The following is a 26,257-nucleotide window of genomic DNA, read 5'->3' as shown; positions in this document are numbered from 1 at the left end:
GAGTTACCTCTGCTGCAGAGGATACGTTCATTAGAGTTACCAGCCTCAGAAATTGCTGCCCAAATAAATGCTTCACAGAGTTCAAGTAACAGACACATCTCAACATCAACTGTTCATAGGAGACTGCATGAATCAGGCCTTCATGGGCGAATTAATGCAAAGAAACCACTACTAAAGGACAACATTAAGAAGATAAGACTTGCTTGGGCCAAGAAACACGAGCAATGGACATTAGACCGGTGGAAATCTGTCCTTTGGTCTGATGAGTCCAAATGTGAGATTTTTGGTTCCAACCGCCGTGTCTTTGTGAGACGCAGAGTAGGTGAACAGATGATCTCCGCATGTGTGGTTCCCACCACGAAGCGTGGAGGTGTGATGGTGTTAGGGTGCTTTTCTCGTGACACTGTCAGTGATTTATTTAGAATTAAAGGCACACTTAACCAGCATGGCTACCACAGCATTCTGCAGCGATACGCCATCCCATATGGTTTGTGCTTATTGGGACTATCATTTGTTTTTCAACAGGACAATGACCCAACACACCTCCAATCTGTGTAAGGGCTATTTGACCAAGAAGGAGAGTGATGGAGTTCTGCATCAGATGACCTGGCCTCCACAATCACCTGACCTCAACCCGATTGAGATGGTTTGGGATGTGTTGCACCGCAGAGTGAAGGAAAAGCAGCCAACATGTGCTCTGCATATGTGGGAACTCCTTCAAGACTGTTGGAAAAGCATTCCAGGTGAAGCTGGTTGAGAGAATGCCAAGAGTGTGTAAAGTTGTCATCAAGGCAAAGGGTGGCTACTTTGAAGAATCTTTATTTGTTTAAAATGTTTTGGTTACTACATGATTCCATATGTGGTTTTTCATAGTTTTGATGTCTTCACTATTATTCTACAGTGTAGAAAATAATAAAATAAAGAAAAACCTTTGAATGAGTAGGTGTGTCCAAACTTTTGACTGGTACTGTATATCAGTCAACAATGGCTAACTAGGTTTCCTCTTGACATAACATTTTAGCTACAAACCATAGGATTGAAGATAGAATGGAATGGCGAGGTGATTGTTGTGTGGAGGATCTGCTTTGACTTGCTTTCTTGTTGGCTAGCCAGCTAGCTAAGTTAGCTGCGAAAGCTAACTGCTTCCAAACAGCCAGCGGGCCGGGCCAACTGTTACAAACCACATAATTTGAAATAGTAGTGACTGGCGAGATAGTTGTTGCATAGGCTTTGTCCTGTATGCTAACACCAGCTGTGGATTGCTTGGTTTGCTAGCTAGCTTGCTTGTATGCAGTGAGTGTGCACTCCTGAGCCTGTGTCTCCCATAGTCTCGAGAAGGATACTTTCCCCAACCGGAGAATTTGGAAAACAGCAAAAAGCTGCTGGACTAATCACATACAGACCTGTCTTGGCAAAAGAGGATGATGTCATTATCCCAGCAAATTTCAAGCATTTTTTAAAACTGTTTTTAACTAAAACAAGTTTGAGATGGGGTTATACGGAGTGTTTGTTCTCTAATTTATGCTTTGGCCACAACTACAAGTAAAGGACGAGTCAACAATATTATTTGGGTATGAGCAAACAGAATATGAGCTTTTACTAAATAAAAAAATCTAGCATTGCAAAGACCAAAAACAGTCTTACAATCCCCCTTTATCTTATGAACTGATGGACATACCGTGTATGTAACTTTACATATAGTATGAGCTCCTCCATGACAGAGCAATATCTAGTGAAAGAAGGATTCACAATGCACATATCTGTAGAGACCAGCAACAACAGGGCTATGAGTCAGAAGTTAGATTCAGTGGTGAAATGACTGTGTAGTGACATGCTGGATATCTGTGTGTTCTGAGATACCAAGCAAATAGACATGGGCAGGGGCGCAACTTTCAATGGGGACGGGGGGGACATGTCTGAAATTGCATTTTTGTCCCCCCCAGTATTATCATTGGAATGGGATACAAAACGATGCAACGTTGTGCTTTAGGACCATTCGGAGGCCTCCGAGCGGTCGGGTAGGCTGTTTGAGTGTTTAAAATAATAATAATTATTATGTCCCCCCCACTTCTAAAACCAAAGTTGCGTTCCTGGGAATAAGTATTGGTTAGGGACCAAAATCACGTAGGACAAATGTCCATCCTATCTGCTTGTGGTAGAATGCTAAATACAGTATCTTTTTACGAGTTGTCTTCCCTTTTAGAAAAATTATAGGGTAAGGTGAATAGTGCAAGAGCAGCAATCAGAGCACAACCCTTTATTTTCTTTTTGATAAGAAGTTAGCATTCTTTACAGTTCACATTGACTTGAGTGGAGAGAGCCAAACCCTCCTATCCTCCTTCACGCATTTACACTGAGCAAGCATTTCCAAGTCATAATGTCTCTACAGTTTTTATTTGATGTTTAAAACATACTTCTCTGTACATATACATAGTACATACTTTGTTTCTTATTAAAACAAGCCGTGGCAGCATTCTATATGATGTACTAATATACTGTAGCCTGTGTGTGTGTTGTATGGAATGGGACGTCCACCAGCGTGGGAACTGCAGCAGAGGAAGTTTCTATTTACAGAAGAGCTCCTAGGTTCACATGGAAACTTCTGGAGAATAGGAGAGCCTATTTAATTTGATTTGTATTTATTATTTATTTATTCAGGGGAAACCCATTGAGACCAGGGTCTCATTTTTAAGTGAGCCCTGGTCACAGTAATAAAACAATCAAATACAAAGTGAAGCAAAACAGCAATCAATACAATGTGAAGCAAAACAGCAATCAATACGATGCGAAGCAAAACAGCAATCAATACGATGTGAAGCAAAACAACAATCAATACGATGTCAAAAAAAGTATAATAATATAGGACAACACAAAATGTAAGAAAAACAGTTACATTCCTCAGCTACTAGGTCCTCAATCATCACTTTAAATTGCCCGAACAGCACCAGAAGGTGAGGTGCATTAAAACTAAAAGGGGATTTACCTAATTTGGCGGAGACCCAAGGAACCTCAAGAGTTAACCAACCCTGTGAACAGGATGCAGTATCAAAAGGTTGGCTGGTCGTCATTAAAGTCCCGTAGATCATGTCACTATTCCCTTTTTGTTGTCAAAGCTTTACTACACAAGCTTCCGATTTACCTAAGTTTGTTGGTGTAGTATAAAAACATGAGTTACCAAACCCGTTCCTAGTGGGCTGCTCAGCTGCAAAGGCCTGGGATACTGATGTATAACATGATAATGGCCAAAGAATCTCCTCCTGTACTCTACTATCATCACACAAAAGGTTATCGCGATGACGGAGGCATGGTATGCATTTGTCCAACTGAGACAGGTGTGCGTGCATGCGCACACTCATATACAGTGCCTTCGGAAAGTATTCAGACGCCTTGACTTTTTCCACATTTTGTTACGTTACAGCCTTATTCTAAAATGTATGAAATATTTTTTTTCATCAGCAATCTACACACAACACCCCATAATGACAAAGCGAAAACAGGTTTTTATAAATGTTTGCAAATTTATTAAAAATAAAAACCAGAAATACCTTATTTACAAAATAAATCGAACCCTTCGCTATGAGACTCGAAATTGAACATCCTGTTTCCATTGATCATCCTTGAGATGTTTTCACAACTTGATTGGCATCCACCTGTGATAAATTCAGTCGATTGGACATGATTTGGAAAGGCACACACCTGTCTATATAAGGTCACATATTTGACCGTTGTCAGAGCAAAATGACAGAATCCTATGGTCACTCTGACAGAGCTCTAGAATTCCTCTGTGAAGATGGGAGAACCTTCCAGAATGACAACCATCTTTGCAGCACTCCACCAATCCAGCCTTTATGGTAGAGTGGCCAGACGGAAACCACTACTCAGTAAAAGGCACATGACAGCCCGCTTGGAGTTTGCCAAAAGGCATCTAAAGACTCTCAGACCATGAGAAACAAGATTCAACTCTTTGGCCTGAATGCTGAGCGTCACATCTGGAGGAAACCTGGAACAATGCCTATGGTGAAGCATGGTGGTGGCAGCATCATGCTGTGGGGATGTTTTTCAGTGGCAGGGACTGGGAGACTAGTCAGGATCGAGGGAAAGGTGAACGGAGCAAAGTACAGAGAGATCCTTGATAAAAACCTGCTTCAGAGCGCTCAGGACCTCAGACTGGGGCAAATTTTCACCTTCCAACAGGACAACGACCCTAAGCACACAGCCAAGACAACGCAGGAGTGGCTTCGGGACAAGTCTCTGAATGTCCTTGAGTGGCCCAGCCATAGCCCGGACTTGAACCCGATCTAATGTTTCTGGAGAGATCTGAAAATAGCTGTGCACCAACGCTCCCAATCCAACCTGAGAGCTTGACAGGATCTGCAGAGAGGAATGTGAGAAACTCCCCAAATTCAGGTGTGCCAAGCTTGTAGTGTCAAACCCAAGAAGACTCGAGGCTGTAATCGCTGCCAAAGGCGCTTCAACAAAGTATTGAGTAAAGGGTCTGAATACTTATGTAAATGTTATATTTCAGTTTTTTATTTGTATAAATTTGCAAAAATGTATAAATACCTGTTTTTGCTTTGTCATTATGGGGTATCATGTGTAGCTTGATGAGGAAAATAACGATTTAATCTATTTTAGAATTAGGCTGTTGCGTAACAAAATGTGGACGAAGTCAAGGGGTCTGAATACTTTCCAAATGCACTGTACACACACACAAAGTGTATGTCCAACTCAGAGGTCAATTTAATTTCTCCCCCAACCCCCTCAATCTGGTTCAGGAACACACACTGTCCCACATCCAGTCTTCCCATGGTTCAGTGTGGATTCCTGAGAACCTGACCAGTCATTAGGGGAGTTATGACATGCATGCAAAGATAGGAAGTGGTAATTTTGGTGAGTCAGCTAAGGCATGAGCGATTGTGTTCTGCTAGCTGCTCACTCTGTTTTTGCTCTCTCTGACTCATCTGGATATCTGTAATCTTCTTGGGTGGGGGTGCTGTTTGAGTGGGTCATTCAGCTATGTGTGTGGGCAGGGAACCGGTCTCACTTATTGTGATGAAACTGACCTATTTCAGATGGATGGAGTCTGTCTGTTGTTCTTTGTGTTCAGAGGGTCTGGGTTCTTAAGAGGTCCAGGAGGGAGTGAGTGAATGGTAAGCATATGCTGGGTCATCCATGTTTGAGTGCCGTTTGTGTTGTCAATTTCTTTAGTGTTTGACGATGTTCCTACTATTAGGTTAAATGATATAGAGATCAGATGGATGTCCGCAGGCGTATTACTACTTCAAATGATTGACATAATGATTTCTGTCTGAGTAGTAATATATGCTGCCTGCCAAACTTAACCACAAATTGTATTCATTTGGCAGACCAACATGGCATGTATTAATTGCAGCTGACTTTCAATTGAGAATTCAGTTTTTCTCTGTCATTTTTTAAAATGTAGGCTACAGGACTCAAATTTTTGTAAGTTGCACATCACTCTACATTTAAAAAGTTCACTACTTTCAAGTAATTTCATTTCTAAACTGCGTTATGTGCGCTTCTTGTAAATGTGTAGTCAGCATAATGTACTGTATGCACAATGAATCTGTAATTGGCATATTCAAAGTAGAAGTGGAATCAATTTTATTTAACACTTGACAAGATCACCTAAATGTGTCCAAAGACAAGATATGGTTCCCCTTCTACTCAGTCAGTTTATCATCAAGTTATCATCAAGAACACGTCCAAACATGGACAATCTTTAAACAGATGCATCTCATTGGTTGTTTGCTAGATTGATTAACCAAATGTTTTCTGTAAGGCATAGTATAAGAAAAGTCCCTGTAATGTACTGTACACATATACTTTATAATGGAAAAACTAGTAGTGTAGTGTAATGAAGTGTATAATAAAGAGTCACACTGTCTGACCCAAATCAGATGTTTAAGCTTTTAGTTGAAGTGGGAAGGAATTTGGGGTGAGGTGTTTTCTGTAATATATGGGTCTCTATGGGTTACAGAATCCCCCATGCTCCTTCTGGTTCTGCTTCTACTGCACCCATTTACTGTAAATGGAGTGTCTGTTGTGTTGTGGGCGTCTGTTAAGTGCTGGTAGTTTTGGTATTATTACCAGGGTGCAGACCAAGACCAGTGTAGCGTGGGTAGTTGCGCGTGGGAGGCTATGACTGAGATTACTCAGCATTCTGTTACTGGGCAGAAAAAGGGAGGCCTCCATGACATCTGCTACCTAAATTGTATAATTTTTATGTATCAGATAAATGCTGCACAAATTTTACATTTTGTATTGGCACTATGCCCCTTATATACTGTATCTTCCTCTCTTATATCTTATTTCTTGTGTTTATTTTTTATTTTTTATTAGTTATAATATTTTGATAATGAAAACTGCACTGCTGGGTAGGACTTGCAAGTCAAGCATTTCACTGTACTCGTGCATGTGACAAATACAACTTGTTTAGATAGAATGGAGTTGAGTAGTTTTAGCAATAAGGATTGGTCTTGAAATGTAAGCATGTAGGCTTGTCTATTTCTGTAGATTTGATGTCAAATGGCATAACTATTGATACTGAAGGTTAAATACAGTATTTTTTTAGCAACCTTAGCAGGTGTAAAAGGTCTCTGTGTAATGCGCATGTTAACATGACTTAAAAGCTTTCTTCATACGGTGCAGAACTTGTCAGTTATCACATTGTGTGGGTTGTGTTTACAATTTTAATCTTCTTTCAGAGTGGGAGGTTTATGATTCCCTGTATAGATGATGTCAAATAGAAAATGTATAAATGTCAAGTTAATGTCACTGATGTATGTATATGAGTAGTAGTAGCTTAGTGTCAGCGTCCTGAGTGAAATGGAAGTCGTCATGAGTTCTGGTCAGAACTCAATGATTAATACCTAAACAATGACCTTTTCATTACATCAGATGTGTGTATCTAGTAAGACACAGCAGATTTCTTCAAAGAATACAGGCCTAATGTGTGTGTGAGGCTTTCAGTGTGTGTCAAGTGATTCAACAGGAATGATTGTGGTTGAGCTCTTACAGAAAAACCACATGATTTCACGTGGAAAATCACATGATTTCACATGAAATTTCATGTGGAATCATGTGAAAACGTGGTTTTGGAACTTCACATGTGATCACAGGTTTTCACATGTAGTTTCATGTTATCACGTTGCTTTACATGTTGTAACCTGTTATCACATTAACTTCACATAAGATCACATGTGATCACATGAAAACATGTGTTTTTGGAACACTTCACATGTGAAATTCATGTGTTTTATCCATAATGGTAGTTTAAGCCCTCTGGCCTTGATTCAAAAGAAACACAAAACCTTTTTTTCCCTACAGCTTGGAAATATAGATTTACCAGTAGTTAAACGACTAAAATATTTAGTTGTATATGTCACATTTTGAATAACTGTTTTGGACTCATCAGTTTTTAAACTACAGTATGCTTGCAATATGGACTATGGGATTCAATTGTTTTCACAGTGGCACTATATTTATAGCATGAAACAAAGGAATAGGGTTACACAACGACATGCTTATTCAACAGTTTATTTTGACAAATACATCGACACAAATCAAATCAAAATCTATTGGTCGCGTACACAGTTTATCAGAGGTTATAGTGGGTCCAGTGAAATGGTTGTGTTAATAGCACCTAACAGAGCAGCAAAAAATGTCAAACAAGTACACAAATAAACAAAAACAACAAATCACGAATGTCAGAACGAATCCAGTTAACAGAAATAACACTTTGTAAGTAATCCAAATGCAACCTATGTGTATATACACGAAAACGATCAACTAAGAATGATATATACAGCGGTAGATATATTACAGGGAGCTATGCTGAGAATCCAGTGTATAAACAGTGTAACTAAATGCAATGTACAGTAGTAGATATATTAGAATGAGCTATGTGAAGAATACAGTGTGAAAAACAGTATAAAAGAAACAGTCCAGTGTTTAATGTCTCTAGGCTATATACATGGCACAGCAGTGTTGGCTGTATGAGTGTGTGTGTGTGTGTGTGTATGTATGTGTGTGAGTGTTTATATGTGAGTACAGGAGTCTGCATGTGTATGAGGTGTGTGTGTGTGTGTGTGTGTGTGTGTGTGTGTGTGTGTGTGTGTGTGTGTGTGTGTGTGTGTGTGTGTGTGTGTGTGTGTGTGTGTGTGTGTGTGTGTGTGTGTGTGAACTTGTGTGTGTGTTTTGTGTAAGTGAGTCTATCTTTGTCTCTTACTACAGGAGATGGTGCGATGGCTTTTCAACAGTCTGATGGCCTAGAGATAGAAGCTGTACTGTCTTTGTCTGCTAGATGGTAGCAGAGTGAACAGACCATGACTTGGGTGGCTGAGCTCCTTGATGATCATCTTGGCCTTCCTTTGACATCGAGTGCTGTCCTACAGGGCAGGCAGCATGCCCCCTGGCACCACTCCGCCAGGACTCTAACCTCCTCCTGTCAGGAAGGTGGAGGTGATACAGTGGCTTGCGAAAGTATTCACCCCCTTGGCTCAATTAAAATAGATTTTTTGGGGGGTGTATCATTTGATTTACACAACATGCCTACCACTTTAAAGATGCTAAATATTTTTTATTGTGACACAAACAAGAAATAGGGCAAAAAAACTGAAAACTTGAGCGTGTATAACTATTCACCCCCCCCAAAGTCAATACCTTGTAGAGCCACCTTTTGCAGCAATTACAGCTACAAGTCTCTTGGGGTATGTCTCTATAAGCTTGGCACATCTAGCCATTGGGATTTTTGCCCATTCTTCAAGGCAAAACTGCTCCAGCTCCTTCAAGTTGTATGGGTTCCGCTGGTGTACAGCAATCTTTATGTCATACCACAGATTCTCAATTGAATAGAGGTCTGGGCTTTTACTAGGCCATTCTAAGACATTTAAATGTTTCCCCTTAAACCATTCGAGTGTTGCTTTAGCAGTATGCTTAGGATCATTGTCCTGCTGGAAGGTGAACCTCCATCCCAGTCTCAAATCTCTGGAAGACTGAAACAGGTTTCCCCTCAAGAATTTCCCTGTATTTAGCGCCATCCATCATTCCTGACCAGTTTCCCAGTCCCTGCCAATGAAAAACATCCCCACAGCATGATGCTGCCACGACCATGCTTCACTGTGGGGATGGTATTCTCGGGGTGATGATAGGTGTTGGGTTTGCGCCAGAAATAGCGTTTTCCTTGATGGCCAAAAAGCTACATTTTAGTCTCATCTGACCTAAGTACCTTCTTCCATGTGTTTGGGGAGTCTCCCACATGCCTTTTGGCGAAGACCAAACGTGTTTGCTTATTATTTTTTTTAAGCAATGGCTTTTTTCTGGCCACTCTTCCGTAAAACCTAGCTATGTGGAGTGTACGGCTTAAAGTGGTGCTATGGACAGATACTCCAATCTCCGCAGTGGAGCTTTGTAGCTCCTTCAGGGTTATCTTTGGTCTCTTTGTTGCCTCTAGGATTAATGCCCTCCTTGCCTGGTCTGTGAGTCTTGGTGGGCGGCCCTCTCTTGGCAGGTTTGTTGTGGTGCCATATTCTTTCCATTTTTTAATAATGGATTTAATGGTGCTCTGTGGGATGTTCAAAGTTTCTGATATTTTTTTATAACCCAACCCTGATGTACTTCTCCAGAACTTTGTCCCTGACCTGTTTGGAGAGCTCCTTGGTCTTCATGATGCAGCTTGTTTGGTGGTGCCCCTTGCTTAGTGGTGTTGCAGACTCTGGATTCTTTCAGAACAGGTGTATATACACTGAGATCATGTGACAGATCATGTGACACTTAGATTGCATACATGTGGACTTTATTTAACTAATTATGTGACTTCTGAAGGTAATTGGTTGTACTAGATCTTATTTAGGGGCTTCATAGCAAAGGGGGTGAATACATATGCACACACCACTTTTCCATTTAAAAAAATATATATATTTATTGAAACAAATTTATTGAAAAATGTGTGTATGTCCATTACATTAAATCCAATTAAAAATTCATTTAAATTATAGGTTGTAATGCAACAAAATAGGAAAAATGCCAAGGTGGATGAATACTTTTGCAAGGCACTGTATGGTCCTTGACTAGCCTCTAAAAGCACTTCATGATGACAGAGTTGAGTGCTACGGGGCGGTAGTAATTTAGTTCAGTTACCTTAGCTACCTATGTAGTTAGATTTGTGTTGACTGCTTGTTGAGGCACGGTTGACAGTTTAATAGATAGAGAAGCATCATCATCATCATCATCATCATCTCTCTCTCTCTCTCTCTCTCTCTCTCTCTCTCTCTCTCTCTCTCTCTCTCTCTCTCTCTCTCTCTCTCTCTCTCTCTCTCTCTCTCTCTCTCTGACAGATAATGTATCATGGGTGGGAATAGGAGATTGGTGCAGGGATTATGTGGGGTTTTTGGAAACTGAAACTTTGCTAATAATTTGATTCACGGTAATAGTGACATTTGGTACATGAAAGTGTGGTTGTGCTTAAGGGGTGTCTTGTCCTTCCAGAACTGATTGGCAGGTTATAGCCAGTAGATGGCGTTACAGTCCCAGGAAAGCCTCTGAGCTCACTGACTGCAATGAAAAGGGCAATTCGACATTTTATAACACCTCATTCTACTTTTTTCGTTTCAACATGGACTTGTAATGCAACGATAACCGAGTAAAATATCTTATTTCATATATGAGTAACGTTTATATAGGTATGTATATATGACATTAGAATAGGCCTATATTGAGTGTAGTGCAATAAAGCAGTGGTTCTAGAACACAGTTTACTCATATACCTGCTGTTCATCCGCATTGCGGTTTACACAGTCTCTACATATACATACACTATTAGCCTGCAATATCTGTAGTGTTATTTCTGACGAAACCACAGGCAAATGTGGAAACAACATTGATTCAACCAGTGTGTGGGGGAATACTATTTTCATGGCACTTCGATACCGAAGTGACATTTTCGTAGCAGGTTAGGAGTCTGAAGTTAAGGTTAGGAAAAGAGTTAGGTTTAGTGAAAATGCTTTCCTAACCTGCTACGAAAATCACTTTGTATCGAAGTGCGGCGAAAAGTGTGTGTCCCTCATTGTGTGCGCAGTGGGTTACTTTCGTAAATTGCTCACTCAGAAAACGCCAAGTCATCTTCTTCAGAATGTTTTGCTAAAGTGATTTCAGATAAGAATGGTAGATATGATATAAATCATATTACAGTCTCATACTAATGTTCTATAATTGTGTCAGTCTATTTAATTTGGTTATTGCGATAACAATAGCCTACACCACATCTTATTTCAACGTTTTGAAATTCAGAATAGATTTGGAAATTATTGATGGATCTTATTCAACTAAGCTACTCAAATATCTTGCTTAACAATGTTGGCCTAATTGTAAAGAATCGTATAACCGAAAATTAAACGTAATGTTTGATGAATTAATCGAAATGTCATAGATCTACAACTCTTATGTGCCATTTTGTTTTGAGAAAACAGGTTGATATGCACAGTAGCCTAAACCTAATGAATGAACCAAAGGCTATTGTATTATTTTTTTAAACTTTGAGCGCAAAATGTATAATAGAAAACTATGCAAGGCAAGCTACCACTAATTATTGCTTATCAAATCATATTTGTCACATGCGCTGAATACAATGGGTGTAGACTAACGTGAAATGCTTGCTCACCAGCACTTCCCAACCATGCAGTTTAAAAAAATTGTTACACACGAGGAATATATATGCACAATAATGAAGTGATAAGGGCTACAGAGAGCACCAGTACCAGATCAATGTGCAGGGAGGGGTACCAGGTATTTGAGGTAGACTAACATGAAGACAGGGTAAAGTATGTTATGAATTTATGCAAGCCCTTTTTATTTGGTAAAAAAAGTACAACTTAATATAAGCCTAGTTGCAAATAACCTACTAGTGTAGATACAATCCTGGTTAGGTCTATATATCAACTCAGAAAATAACTGTTATTTTTTGTTTTGATTTGGCTATTTGCATCCGTAACATCAGTTGCGCAGGTGTAGACAAAAACACTGAAACTATGAGTTTGTTTATTTATAGGCCTACTGCTTTCTGAACCAACAAATCCATCAAATGTCACAAACAGTGCTGAGACTGATAAGAAGTTGATAAGAATAGACCTTACCTGACATTTAGCTAACTTGGTGGAGGTTTGGATATGACTATTTTGTGCAAATGTATGCAGCTTGCAGCACTGTCGGGAGAGGTAGCCTTGAGGTCAATATGAAACACCTACAGTATCTATTTGTTTTGAAACATTCATACATATTTTACTGGTGAATATATATCAAATAGAAAGATTTTGAAAATGATCATTGTGATAATGAAATACTGATTTAGAAGAGCACATTATTTCCCTGGAAGCAAACGTCAATATCAAAGATTGAATGAAGCAATGAAATACAAATGAGATGCGTATTTATTCTGTAATAGGCCCATTTTAACACTTGTAAACCATGAAAAGGGTTCATTTGGAAAAGTAGGACATGACAAAAATGGGTTAGGATTTTGTGGCAATGATAACCAGGCTTGATTTGGGAAAACTCAATGACATGGTCTCTCACAGATCTGTAGTCACTGATACCATAATTAAAGGATGTGTGTTTAATGTCACATAAATTGAACTTGTTGCCTTCAGTAAAAAAAAGTCTTATATTGGTCTCTAGAGTTCTTGAGAATTGTACACAGCTAGAAGCCTATTTTGTCAAAGGAAAGTTGTGACTGGCACTTTCTGAGTCAAACACCTCCACAGTCTGTGGTTATGGCAATTCATGATGCCCATCCTTGAAGTCTTTTTCACTTTCAGTCACTGGAAAAAAAATATGAGAAAGACGTCATAACTTTAAAGAACTGTATCCGCAAGATAGGACCTACTGCTTTATAAATCAAGTAATACCTTTTGATTTTATGCCACACTCTCCCTATCTCCAACCAAGCAAAATGGTTCCCTTCTGCATGAAGAGAGTACAAGGGGTTTGGTAAATATACACAAATTATTTCAGTCTATGGATTCTGTCATTTGTAGTAATTATGAGGTTTGCTATTTTCATGAGAACCTTTTGGCATTGAACAGTTAAATCCTTGATTAGGCATTGTGTCTCTCTTTGTGGACAACACGTGTGTGTGTGTGCGTGTGTGTGGGCGCTCGCGCATTGAGCTCTGACCATCATCCAGTACCTGACAGTAGTGTTTTGACATATGTCTGATTGTTTTGGCATTGATTGTCAGAACAAGCTGAGTTAGTGTGAGCGTGCAGTGTAGAGAGACTGTGGGATCCAAGTAATAGACAGCAGAGCTTTAGAATGAGCTGTGTCTAACTAGAAGACCACTTCATGGAATTCACTTTGTGGAAATCGGTCTTCATGACAAAGGAGACGTTAAGAAAACATGACAACAGAGGCACTGAGCATTTAGGTTGAAATAATACAAGGTAGCATAACATGATTAATCTATTTGTGATGTGTCTATCCCATTGTCCTACCTCCCAGCATCTGTTTGTCTATGTGGTGTTATAATCTTCAAGTATTATTATGGTCACTTTTATGTAGATGTCCGTAATAATTATTTCACACATCATAAAGATGCACATGACATAGCTCGGCTAGATTTGCAGTAGGTTTATAGGAACAAAGTATATATTTTTAGTTGACACAATTAAGGTAAAATGTGTGTAACATAAAGTAATCTTATTAGCCTTACTGTCTTTTTTGTTGCTGTTGATAGTCACATTGTAATATTGTCCTTGGGTACTGTATCTGACAGATAAATTGTGACAGTCAGCAAGTGAAAATAAGAGGATGACACAACTGGTGATTGAAGCAGATTGCATCTATGAAACTCTAGGCTCTGAAAACGTATTGCAGGCCTACAATATACCAACCTGAGACAGAGTGAAACTTCAGTGGACTTCCATGACGTAACAATTTGAATGATGTTTGACTGTGCAATTGTTGTCCTCTGAAAAAGCAAATTGAGCCAGGGTCTGGTTTTGAAGACCATGTCATAGAAGTTTGAGATGTGGCATACCCTTGATACTCACTGTTACAAAACATGCCGTGTATAGAGTAGGCTTACATGGCCTTGAGGAAATACAACAAACTCACATTATAAAAGCAAACAAGATTTTGAGGCTCAATAGTGGGTCATTCATGTTCTTCAGAACAAAATATTCGTTTTAATTAAAGACATAATCAGATAAGTGAGGGTTGATTTTATCCACAGACAAAAGTAATGTACTGTAATGTACTTCAATACAATAACCTCTCCAAACTATAACATTACTTCGGTAATGTTTTTCAAATGTCAGCGTTGACCTTTCTAATTAGTGTGTCTGATGTTCTTTTGAGTTGGAGTGTATTATCTAGAGGCTTATGCATTATTGCCTTGGCATTTAAAAAGAGAACTGAGGAGAGATATGAATGTGACCCCTGACCTTTCAAGGTCATGTTAGTCAAGTCAAACGTTATACACATGGCTAAGAATTTGTATGTTGATAGCAATTATACATCTCTAGTACAGTGTAATATAAACATACAAATTACAGTTAATGCATTTCAGGTTAAAAGAACGAATACACAAAGGTCAGAGCTGTCTAGACAGTCCAGATATAGTCCAGGCAGACGTTTCAGAGATGATCGTTTATAACACCCTAAAGCTGGACTTGCTCAAACAGGTTTCAGTGTGTATATATGTACCATATCATAATACTGCATTTAACATGGAATCTGATGTGTATCAATGTACCAATAATACAGGACAATGTGAATAAAGCAACAAAACTTAAAACCATCAATATGACATTGTGTTTGTGTGAGAGAATGTGTAAGGCTCCCACAAAAGAGGGGAGATTTGAGCACTGAGCAGTGAGTCAAAGTGCGCGTGGGCTTGTTTTGAATGCACAGATGGCACCAACCAAACACATAGGATGTTGAAATGTCACCCAGAAATACCAAATCCTCCACAAAATATCTGTCTGAGCTTTTTGTGAAAACCACAAGCCTTTCTCAGTTTTGTTTTCAGGCGTAATTTGTTTAACCTGGAAGTTGGTTTGTTTTTGTTCATGTAAAAGTTAAATTCACATTTTTGGAACTACCTGGAAGTTGGCTATATTGTTCATGTAACAGTAAAATTCTGCCTGCTATCTTGCTTGTTCTTTTGTAAAACTTAATTTGATCAAATTAGGTGCTCCCGTTTCACTGTATTTTGGTACACAAATGGTATGAGAGGAATTATTTTACAGTTACGTGGTCTATCACTAACAACAAGAGAATACAGTTGATGATATGTAACAAATTAATGAATGTCCTCTATAGACATTTACCTGTAGAATTTCAGGACACTTTTGTGTAGGATCTTAATTTGATCACCCTGTTGCAGGAGAATGTTCCTGCAATGCAGGAAATTTAAAACTTGTAGTTTGAGGTTTATAAAAGCTTCTGAAGTTTGTAATTTCCCCTTTAAAATTTCACTTGATTTTCCCTTACAAAAAATGTATCAACCCCTACAAAAATATCCATTAATTATAATCCACATAATAATTCACATTTCCTGATAACAAAGAGGGAGCCTATAATGTGTGTGTGTGCGCGTGTGTGTGTGTGTTTGTCAAGACTCCCACCTGTGGTTGTGTGTGACATTCGGGTTGCTCCTAGCTAGACTGTGGGAGGCCTGCAGACGCTTAACGGCTTTCACACGGGCACAAAATGTCTGCTGCACATGATGAACACACCTCAGTCCATCTGATGTGGAGTTTGTTACTCTACAGTGTTCAGAAAGTGGAAGATTCATTCACTGATGGCCAGAATTGTCCAATTTTTATGTAAAGAAAATGCTACATGTTTATGGCACGTACATTCCTTTATGAGCTTGTACAACTTACCCCATCATTTATAAACAAGCAATGCAAAGCAAAATATGTTACTTTCTCATGGACTTAGCTTTGGCAGTGTCAAGTTGTTGAAATTGCATATTGTGCTTCCATGGTGTCACGGTTTTCACCTGTAGGCAACTGCATTTTATTTTCAGGTTACAGTCAAACTATTATGTTCAGTCATTTATACATTTTAGGTACATGTCAGATGAGGTTACTGTGCTTTCAGATGGAGTAAGGCGCCGTCTTTTGTTTACATCCCACTGGTGGCTATAGTTGTCCTTCTGAAAAGTAATCTGTGGTAAATCTACTCTGATTCTTTTCTTATTTATGTGAGTTTCAGTATTGATCGTTGAGGTTCGTTATTACGTAGGAATGATTGGTCTTTGTCTCCAGTGCCCAATGTCAATCTTCTCTCTAAGATCGTTTTTAAATTGAAACCAGTTTAAAGAGACCTACATTTAACTTCAGTCTATTTAGCTTTCATCACTTTACAGATCATGGTAATGTCATGCTTCACAATTAAGCTTAAAATGGGCGGTGCTGTTTTGAGAACATTGCTGTCTTTCCTCCATTTGTTGTCTCAGCCTCTCTCTGTGGGAATTCCATATGGTACAGTAACTCTGTTAAGTATCATGTTTTAAAGCTGTAAGTGTATCATAATTCAGCGGTCCTTTCTCTCTCTTTATCTCTCTCTCTCTTTCTCTGTCTGTGACAAATAAAAAGGTGGGAAAATACTCGGCAAGTCTGCCCACGGCTCTGAAATCCTCTCAGTTTAACCACGGAACGCATCAAAGAAATGCTCTCAAAACCTCTTCTGTGTCATCTGACTAATTTTGATAGTGAACATGCACAGTAAACTCTATATTTAGTATTTTTACAATACAAGCATGCTGTCATGTTTGCTGTTAAATAAAGAAATGGGTCAAATGATCTGTTTACTGTAAGAGTTGTTTATTTGATTTGGAAACAAATTCACACTTAACAAACCCAGTACAAATTGTTGACCTAAATCATTACTTTTTTTAAATGTATATTTCTTCATGAATAACAGCTAATTGTATGAAAAACTGAAGTGTTTGTTGTTTTTGTTAAAGGCCTCAAAGTTTTTGTTAGGCCTTAACTTTGAGTATTTATAAGTCAAAAGTTGACAAGATTAGCATTCATTAAGAAATTGTGTAATAAACTGTAGTAGCTCATTAATATTGAAACCTATTTGTGTTAGACTTGTTTTTATATAAATACATCCAGAAGTCATTCTGAAACTATGATGGCTGGGGTGATAATATTACAGGCGCTCAGGGGAAATTTGCCTCATGAAATGTTCTTTCACAACCCACTCAGTTTCGATAGGAAAAATCGTTAACCTTTTCAGCAACAACAAATGCCTATCAAAAAAACAAGTGCAACATATTATAAGGCTCTATTTTTTTTTTTTTACCAGAGACAGACTACTGGTGGAAATGATTGGTTTACAAAAGAATGCATGGTAATCTAAAGTAGACATCTACCATCCAAACGCAGACTTAGTTCATCACAAATTAGTTTAAGGCAATTGTTGTACATTTCCAATATTTTTTTCCTTGCTTTAGCCGTTATTTAAGTTTGATGAAGTTTAGACAGTTTGTGTATTTCCTGTATAACGTTGGTACAGTGTGTTGAAGTGTGTTATTGTTATCATGTAGACTACTGTATGTGTTGGTTTCCTGTAATATTTAGACTCCACGCTATAATTTATTTGTAGGTAGTTATAGTTTTCTGGATTAGTTTAAAGTGTACATAGTTGTAGAATCTGGACTCCCTACTTTCATGACAAAGAAGGCACATTACACATTTAGTTGTAAGTGTTTTTTGTTATTGTTGTCATGAGTAAAGTGTATACAGTATTATTGTATTATTGTGATGGCTGTCAGTTTAGTGTACAGTATAATGTTAGCGAGTGGCAGATATTTCCACAGTGTGTTTGTTTTAAAGCTTAGTCCTGTCACCCGTTTCACCTGTCCAGGTCTCTTTATCTCCTCAGATTTCCATTAGTCGGAGTGTGTGATTATTTCTGTGTGAGAAATACTTCTTAAACTCGTGTTACCCAAACTGTAATATTTTGCAATTCAAATCAGAAATATGTATTATTTGCATAGCTATAACCTCTTCATTAAGCTTGCTGCTGTATATCTTAACTGCTGTCCTGTGTGTGGGAATTTGTTTCTCTTCAAATGGACACTGGTCATTTGTATCTGTTTTATATGGTTTTGATGGGGATATGACATCTAAGTCTCATATTGGAAATCCTTGTAAAACATGGGCCTGATGTAATATGCCCTAAATAATAGACAGACACAGGGCACCATGGTTAATCAATGTGTGTGTATATGTTAGGACTTGCTATGTGCTTTCTGACAAAGGAAAGGTATGTTGAAAATGGAAATATTACAGGATTTGGACTTGTGCTTTAGCTGTTCTGAACCAATGCAGATATTAGCATCTCACTTCCTGTTTGAAGCTGTTTTGTTTACATTGATGGTGCTATTTTTAAATGGCTTAGGCATACAACTTATTCAAAAAATGTATTGCTTTGTTTTGTTGTTTTTCCTCGTTCTCTTTTTGAGTATACTACAAAACCCCAAGTAATACAGTGTGACTCTGTTAATTAATAGAATCTGACCACAACCCAGGAACCTAACGCATATGTTTTTCTTTGTCAGTTGAAGCATAATTAAATGTGTGTTTGCTCATAGTCTGTGTGTGTTTACACACATACACCTATACTTAGATGACTGTCTACCGGAATTGCTTTGTAAAAACAAATACTATTTTCTTTATATGTATTGTATCTCTGTCACTACATTATCTTAATTCTGACATGTATTTGATTAATGCCCATGCAATGGCTTTTCTCTGACACACTCCCAACTGACAATCTCCCAGACTGCCTTAGCCATGTAATTTACACCTCAAATTCAGCTCCACAAAGTTATTGACCTTCAGTGCATCACTTTTGTGTCTGACTAATTCCAATAGAACTTTGCGTTCAGTAAATACAGACATAGGGCTAATTTGAGTTTCTGTCCTCTCGTTTCAGTGTCTGTTTACAACGTGTGTTGGAGAAAAGAAGAGGAGGAGATCGGAGAGAAGAATAGTGGCGGAACGGTCACTCTCTCCTGCAGGGCATGTAGGGTAAAGTAACTACACCTGTTAATGATGAACGGAGACCTGAAACCTCAAAGAGAAATGTTCAGATCAGTGTGTGATTAAAAAATGCCTGCAAGTTTAGTCAACCTCCTGCCTGCCCCCACAAAGCCACGCTGAGTTGGCCTGCCGCATGTGTGAATCGTTCAGACAACGTACAGGAGACATTTACTAATCACCCCGCAAACCATCCCAACCACATAATGGATGGAAGCATGTCTGGGTTTTTCCCCTCTTTCTGTTTGAGATTAATTCACTTAAGTGGAGCTTATCCATTAAGTAGCCATGGATGATCAATAGCTGTCATCCATAGCAGAGTGAACAAAGTACTGGCTGCCATGATCTCTTAGCCTGGGTGCTGGTGTCAATGCTGTGCTCCTATACGTTGTCTCACTCACCACATCTGTCTGTTAGGCTAAATAACAAGACAGAGAGAGAGTGTACGCTTCAAAGATGGGACAGTGACCTTGTTAGTGACCTTGTTATACTGTAGAGTGAATCTGCTATATGTGTTCTGTTTTGGAAACAGGGTCACAACAGTTCCTAGTCAATGTACTGTGACTGCATTCAAAGCCATAAAATGGTCATTGGGCAGAAATCGGCCTGAGAAAATGTGCATTTCAGGCAGTAAAACACTGCTGTTAGACTGGTTGTTTTTCATGGCTTATTATGACAAGCGTGTGTGAGTGCATGCAAATCACCTTTTTTTGTGGTGCATCTTTTCTGGAAGCTTAACTGGTGGTTCTTAGAACAATTTAAATAATGCACACTTTTTTTGTTGTAATGGGGGATGCTTTAGATAAAAACACTGTGTTTTTGATGAAGAGAGGGAGCGTGCAAAGTGTGGTTTGCTTTTATTGTCGTGGGTGGGTTTCTCTTCATTTGATCAAAGATAGCGAAACAAAAGATGAGTGAATCACCTTAAACCTTTTTTTTTACCATCTGCTCTCTTTCTCTGTCTCTCTCTCTCTCTCCCTTCGCTGGTCTTTCATACAACAACGTGTGTTTAGAAATTGGATCAATTGTGTGGTATAGTAATTATTTATTTAGAGAATATCTGATAATGTATTTTTAAGGTTATTCATATTTTATATTATATATGAATATTTTCCTCTAGTAGATTTTTATGAAGTTTCACATTTTGTTAGTCGTATGGGATATATATATTATATACGGCGTCCAACTAAATGCTCACTTGCAGGTTCCTTCTCCACAATGCAACAACAATAAGAAATAATAAAAGATAAGAATACAAACATAAAGTAAATGGCTCAGTAGAATAGAAATCAACATTGTAGCATAAGTATAATACAGGAAGGCACAATTTATAATCCAATATTTATACATGTTTTGGTGAAAGGGGGATTGGGGTGCAAGTGTTTAAATTGTGCAGTATTTAGCAATAATAATAAGAGTCTGGTAGCAGCAGTTGTGATGTGTGTGTAGTATGAATTTATATTTGTGTGTGTGTGTGTGTGTACCAGTCAAAAGTTTGGACACACCTTCTCATTCAAGGGTTTTTCTTTATTTTTACTATTTTTTGCATTGCAGAATAATAGTGAAGACATCAAAACTATGAAATAACACAGATGGAATCATGTAGAAACCAAAAAAGTGTTAAACAAATAAAAATATTTTAGATTTTAGATTCTGCAAAGTAGCCACCCATTGCCTTGATGGCAGCTTTGCACACTCTTGACATTCTGGTGAAGACGGCTCAGTACATCACTGGGACCGTGCTTCCACCCATCCAGGACATCTTCTCAAAACGGTGCCTGAGGAAGGCCAGCAGTATCATCAAGGACCCCACACACCACAGCCATAAGCTGTTCACTCCCTTACCGTCGGGCAGACAGTATCTGATACCAACAGGCTCAAAGATAGTTTCTATATACAAGCCATCAGACTGCTGAGCACTTTAACTGGACTGACCACCTGCACTGACTCTCTGCACCTTAGCACACATGACGCTTTTGCGCCCTCTTGACAAGAGTGGTGGTGTTGTTGGTCCATGACAATACCCTGATGATGTGAACGCCGAGGAACTTAAAACTGCTGACTCGCTCTACTGCAGTCCCATTGATGTGGATTGGGGCATGTTCCCTCCTCTGCTTTATGAAGTCAACAATCAACTCCTTTGTTTAGCTGACATTGAGGGAGAAGTTGTTGTCCTGGCACCACAATGCCAGTTAATTTACCTCCTCCCTATAGGCTGACTTGTTGTTGTTGGTTATCAGGCCTACAACCGTGGTGTCGTCAACAAACTTGATGATGGAGTTGGTGTCGTGCAAAGCCACGCAGTCGTGGGTGACAGGGAGTACAGTAGAGGGTTGAGGACACAACCCAGGGGGGCCCCTGTGTTAAAGCCTTCCGCATGTTTTGGTTGAGCTGGCGCCTAGCTGAACATAGGTGCACCGAGCGAGTATGCTAGCATACTCCCTTAAAAGACATTCACTTGAATACACCAGTATCCACTTCTTCAAAATAGTCAAAATTAATGTAAGATAACTCAAACAATCGGTCATTAATTTCGATTTTTGACGAAGAGATCTGAGTTGTGCAATTTTGCAATTAACTAATTTCGGAAGTGAAACATTTCGCATGAAAACAATTTGTCTCTCTTTGAATGACAACAAACACTTAATTGAAGAATCGCTACTGTTGACCAATCATCGACGAAGGGGTGTAGACTTCGGCTACTGACTTTGGCTTGCCTCGAATTTTGTTTGTATGCACAAACAACTGGAAAAACCCTTGGCGAAGACCAAACCTAACAAAATCTTCACAAAATGTTGTCAGAATATATGCACAAACTGTTCCGAACTGTTTCAGAAGCATGGGAAGCATGCAGATGCTTTAATAACCAGTGTGGAGGAGGTTTGGAGGAGGTGTTGTTGAAAGGGGGGTTTCTATGAAAGGCAGCAGTTCTAATGACTTAATTCAGTGCAGAGAATCTTGTCGTCACCTTCAATCCTGAACCAGTTAATACATCAGTGTGAAAAGTAGGTCTCTAACATGCTAAATTATGAGATGCATTGTATCAAGCAGGACGACAAAGCTCTCTAGTCGTTAATCAATCTTTGTGATATAGTGTCTGTACAATAAATAATTCATGACACTTTCTCTGTCCTGAGGAATGTGGTCATGATGAATGACTGCCCTTGTTGTGGAAAATGTCTCTGACATCCATTTTAAAGTATACAAATTCCTCTTTCCATGGCAGGATGATAAACAGCACACTGAAAACACGTTTAAAACTCTAAATCTCTATGTTCTAATTTTTGCAGTGCATAGCGACATATTGGGTTATAAATGGAGGTTTTTAATTTATTGTTGACTTTTTAAGGCCTCTTTAATCATAACGTCCACCTGCGATGTGTTTAGGTGCCCTGATAAATGTGTCCTGTGTAGGAGAGCCTATCGTCAGTTGGGGTTACGTGGCAGTGAATGGGACTACTTTCTGTCTATGACACACACTAAGTAATGATGCTATTTTTCACTTTGGGCCGGCCATTTTAAGCGTGTCTATCTTGGACTTGACATTATTATTGTGTGCTGCAGCATCTTTCTGGATGCTTTGTGATGAACACAGGACACAGCAACACGAATGCTAATGTATTTCTGTGTAAGATTAGCGCAGTAAGGAATAGATCACATGAGTTGCAAAACTGCTCATCTAAAATGTAAAGCAGTTGTGTATTTCACTCAAACTTGAAGGGACGGTTTCACGGACATAGATAAGCCTGTGTCTTAACTAAATTGCACTTCAATCCAGACCACTGAAATGTGGTTGCATGAACATGATTTAAATACACTCCAACTCACTGACTAGTCCTCAATCTACTAAATTAGGGGGGGAAAATCCAATCTATGACTGTGAAACAAACCCAAAATGTCTTAGGTCTCTGAGCAGAGTGTGGTGGCCCACCAGTGTTTGTGGCACAGTGAATAGCCATCTCAGGTTTCATCCTCATAGACAGGGCCTTCCTGCCAACAACCTCTCTGCTTTTTATCTGTTTAGTCACGGTCAACCCTCACAGTCCAGTTAAAACCAGAGCAGCCAACCACAGCTCCTCTGACCAGTGTGTCAAACAAAGTCAAAGTACATTTTAAACCAACAGGAGATTCTCTTTAGGATGGAAATCCAGGTGTTTTCTTTTTACTTGAAATCATAGCTTGAATTCCCTTGTATTCCCTTTGTAAACATTTTCCCATACAGTGAGAAGAAAACTGACATTAAATCAAAATACAAACCCAATTGCCATGGAAAGGATGTATTGTCCTGTTCAGCAATACAATTATGTTATTTGAAAAGATAAATAAGAAATTTAGATTAAGCTTCAAGCTTCTTTTTATATTTTATGAAAGGTTGTGCTTTCCGTCTAATCTGAGGTTTTGCTCAAGTCTCTGTTTACACGCGTTTACAATACTTCACTGAGGATGTGGGTTTTCAGACAACTTTCTGTCAATAGCTAATAAGAGCATGGTGATAGTAGGTGGTGCTTGGGAGTAACAAATAACACCCTGTGGTGTATGAGCAAGTCAGAAGCAGTAAAATACATGACACATAAACTTGGATTTTTTGTTTTCAATGGTGTAATGCAAATAATATTGTTTAGAATCTACGAGAATTATATACATTATTTTCTGCTAAATGTAAGGATTGATTTAGTTATATAAATATTGTTGTTTTGTAATGGCAATATAAGTAGAGAGTGGGACATAAGTACCAACTTGAGTGAAGCTAGATCAAAACATGTTACACATGAATAATAACACATCATATTATTGCATCATATAAACACCACAAAGCCTTTTTATAGGATAATGATATCAACGGTTTGAGTTTCTGTTTACAGTATTTATCTGCCCCTGGATACAATGTGTCTATCATCTATTTATTTACCCTTATTTCTCTCTTCCACTTTAGATTGAGATGGATGAGATGAACTACCCTGTTTGAAATGATCTTGTGAGGACACTGAGACAGAAGCAAGACTTCTTAGTTAGATCCCACCGGCTCAGCCTGTCTCGTACTGTACCTTGGCAGGTGGGAACACAATAATTTAGTTTGAACTATAGTATGTATTGCTGTATGTACATTTCACTTTTCAGGCATTATAAAAAAGATCATGCCTGGGTATCACAAGGATATGATATCATTAATTGACAAGTGCATTTTGGTTTAGAAAAACATTTGATTGAAAGGATCCACTCAGAGGACCCCAAAGCATTGAAATCAAATACCTAAATTCTATATTTTTTAAACACTTTTTTTAATGTATTCCCTGGTTTACGGTACTATTGCCTTTATCCTATATGTAATATGATGGACTGTATATATCCTTTCCATACATAGACCAAAATCCCCAAAATGTACCATGCCAGCTTTTTCATAGATCTGAAAGGGATAGGGTGTAAAAAAACATGGTCAATTAAAATCCACCTAAAGACCTAGTTATGGGGTGGCAGGTAGCCTAGTGGTTAGAGCGTTGGGCCAGTAACCGAAAGGTTGCTAGATCGAATCCCCGAGCTGACAAGGTAAAAATCTGTCAGTCTGCCCCTGAACAAGGCAGTTCCTAGGCTGTCATTGTAAATAGGAATTTGTTCTTAACTGACCTGCCTAGTTAAATAAGACAGACCCTGTAACCGAAATACAGGTATTGGGTATGTGTGAATGGTTCCCTGCTTTTTTGTAAGTAAATTCATCAACACTTCTATTGTTTAACACCTCCCTAATTTGAAATGCAAACAGCCCCCATGGTTTAAGAACATCCCCCGACCCTCCCAATTTGCCAGTTACCCACTGATATGTATAATACAGTGGAGGCTGCTGAGGGGAGGACAGCTCATAATAATGGCTGGAAGGGAGTGAGTGGCATCAAACACATGGAAACCACGTGTTTGATGTATTTGACACCATTCCACTAATTCCGCTTCTGCCATTACCACAAGCCCGTCCTCCCCAATTAAGGTGCCACCAACCTCCTGTGGTATAATAGCGGTATACCTGCAAATAAGTGATAAATAAGGGGCTGTTTGAAAGGGGGTCATATAAACATTGCCTTATATTTTTTACAGGTTGGTGTTTTTTTGTTATTTCCTGTGTGATCGTGTCATGTGGCTCTTCATAACTTGTCCTTTCCTGACACTCAGGGGACCCCGTCAATTAGCTGTATTCTGTTTATATTTCCTCCCGCTAGAACACCTGGCAAACAATTACTCTACTGTTAAAGCAGGAGGGAGTTTTTGGACAAAGCACCTCATAGCACCCAAGTGATGACATGGATCTGTTAAATGGCTCTAAAGCTGTTTTTGTGTTATAAAGAGAGCCTCTTTGCAGACTTTTGTCTTTGAAAGGCATTGCCTGAGGCTCAAATACTACGAGGCTGCCTGTTAATGACTTCTCAAGAGAGAGAGGGGAATAGCTGGAGACAGGAGATCATGCTAAGCTCTGCTGGGTTTTCCTAATTGCAGTTGTGATTCCTCGGTTGTTGAGGGCGATTTGTTGAAGTTTAGTCCTTGATATCTCAAAATGGTTCTGTACCTTTCACATGACAACAATAAATGATTTGAAACTAAGAATGTTGTCTGACTTGAGTTTTTTGTTTTATATGGACAAATATAAATGTTTTAAATAATTGGAAGAAGCATAAATTCCCCCTGAAGTGCCAAAAGGGCAAATACATTTTTCTCATGAATAGTGTCTAAAGGCTAAAGTCTTCTGTAGTTGACAGGGAATCACTCTTAACTTTGAGCTCAGTTCTGAAGTCCTTTGAAGTCTTTGAAACAGAATGATTAGTGATTCCATGTCCACTCAAATTACTCAAAATAAACACTCTTCCAATGAAGATACTGTCATTTTCTGTCACAAGCTGCACACTGGGGTGTTTGAGGTCATGAAGGTCAGCAACTGGGGGTATCTGGGGTCACAAAATGTGTCGTTAAGTCATGAAAAGGGTTAGTCTGATTCAGGGTGAATTGGATAGGGTGTTAAAAGTGAATCTGACAGTGGTAGACAAGGGTAGTTGAGGTCATGGACAGGGGTTCCCCAGGGGGTGAGATTGGGTCATGACCAAGGTTGTGACTGGGTGAGGTAGGGATAGCCACAGCTGGCTCTAGTATAATGTGGGGTAAGCAGTTATCTATCTATCCCAGGCTATAAATGGGTTATC

General features: G+C 38.9%; 1 long non-coding RNA gene across 1 annotated transcript in view; it reads left to right on the top strand.

Moving 5' to 3' along the window:
- Positions 1 to 25,761, top strand: part of LOC120046608 — a 40,401-nt gene extending 14,640 nt beyond the window's left edge. The window contains exons 2-3 of the long non-coding RNA XR_005476827.1: positions 18,976 to 19,070; positions 24,013 to 25,761. This is a non-coding gene — a long non-coding RNA (uncharacterized LOC120046608). The remainder of the gene's footprint in view (positions 1 to 18,975; positions 19,071 to 24,012) is intronic.
- The last annotated feature ends 496 nt before the right edge of the window (positions 25,762 to 26,257 follow it).

This window comes from Salvelinus namaycush, chromosome 4 (assembly GCF_016432855.1).
Source record: "Salvelinus namaycush isolate Seneca chromosome 4, SaNama_1.0, whole genome shotgun sequence".
Lineage (NCBI taxonomy): Eukaryota > Metazoa > Chordata > Actinopteri > Salmoniformes > Salmonidae > Salvelinus > Salvelinus namaycush.
Note: the sequence above shows the minus strand (reverse complement) of the source record. Positions and strands in the feature narration are given on the sequence as shown.